General features: G+C 43.8%; 1 protein-coding gene across 4 annotated transcripts in view; it reads left to right on the forward strand.

The window, feature by feature from the left end:
• The first annotated feature begins 21 nt into the window (after positions 1 to 21).
• The window catches only part of LOC109953118 (spindle assembly abnormal protein 6-like), an 11583-nt gene continuing 10128 nt past the window's right edge, over positions 22 to 1476 (forward strand). For 3 of the 4 annotated variants that reach the window (XM_020588519.1, XM_020588522.1, XM_020588521.1), the window contains exon 1: positions 22 to 188. The gene's annotated coding sequence lies outside the window, so the exon portion shown is untranslated. Of the gene's footprint in view, positions 189 to 298; positions 645 to 1476 lie in introns of those variants that run through there. The other variant, XM_020588520.1, reaches the window with a different exon arrangement.

Below are 1476 nucleotides of genomic sequence, written 5' to 3' on the forward strand. Positions count from 1 at the left end.
TGGATCCTTTTAGCATAGTCATATCGGAACCATAGTTATGGACTTATTGACAATATCATAAATGCACCTTCCGTGTGTGACCACAGGGGGGCGGTATCACTCACATCACTTGTCTCTAGCATCGTGTCTTGCATCAAAACAAACACAGCATCAGAATGTCCACCATGTAAATTCACCAGGTTCAAAGGGTGAGTATGGAACGTCCAGTATGATGTCATCATATAATCATTTAAAATAAATTCAGTTTTAATTTTTAGTTAAACATTTTTCTGACCTAATTACTAAAGCTCAAAATGTTGTAACCCCCTTTTCATGTAAACATTTGATGGTGAAAACGTGCTGTGCCATAAGTTGGAAGATTTCATCGTATTTATCTGTTAAATGGTTCGTGCATTAGGAGATGTACGTTCCATTAGTTTGCCGGTTAAAAGTAGTAACAGTTGTAACCCTTCCTGCTTTCGGCCTCCAGGACTGTAGTCGAGTGGCGCAGGGGAGGCTGATGTCCGCTCCAGGGCCGATGATGCAGTCCGCCTCGGGGTTATCTCCCTTCACCGTGATCTGTAGCAGCGAGCAAGGACACTCGGGCAACTTCCTTGGAAACCAGACTTTTTATTGTCACTTTCCCTCAACATGAACAATATTCGGTAAATACTCCGGTTGAATTCCACTGTCTGTCTTTTCACACTCCGTTCACTCTCTCCAACCTGCTCATACTGACCTCTCGTCTACTACGTCCATACGTCACACGCTCTCCCTCGACCACACCTCCAGCCACCCACACACACACACCCCATACGTACAGACTGTTCACCGGTTATTCACACATGTTCTACGCCATTCACGTAACACTACCCCCACTCTGGATGGCAATAACATGTTAATTCCTCTCCAGCATATTACCACACCCAAATTTTGTTAAGCAGATGCACAATCCTCGTTTGTTCAGTCCAGATAAGAGGATCCAGGCTGCCATTACTGTAAAAGTCCATCAGGTTATACCCCAGTAGTAAACACATAGCAGTACTAGTATGCTAGAGGTGACTAAACAAAACCCTGAGAAATGCATTAATAGCACCCATCACACAGGGTGTAACTTAATCTGAGCTGTATTATAAGGCAATATGAGCTTAACTAAAACCACCAAACATCATCAAAGTTTCTTTCATAAACAATAAACACAGAGTAGGCAAGATACAGGTTTGAACATATAAGAAATAAAGCTATCATTTAACTTGACCACCACTAACATTATGGAATCCAAACTTTAAAGAACACTGTGGTGCTCAAACTCTCATTGTCCATAACAAAAATAATCAGTGGACCACCCATTCCCCAAACCTGTTAGGTGACCTCCGACGGCGTCCCTGCCTTTGAGAACGTTGGCTCTGGAGGTGGTGCTCCCAAACATTACCCCCACTATGCCAAAAGTCCACCGGGGAGGGAGACTCAGAGGGGGCCGTAATGGAGGGAAAGGAA

This window comes from Monopterus albus, unplaced genomic scaffold (genome assembly GCF_001952655.1).
Source record: "Monopterus albus unplaced genomic scaffold, M_albus_1.0 scaffold548.1, whole genome shotgun sequence".
NCBI lineage: Eukaryota > Metazoa > Chordata > Actinopteri > Synbranchiformes > Synbranchidae > Monopterus > Monopterus albus.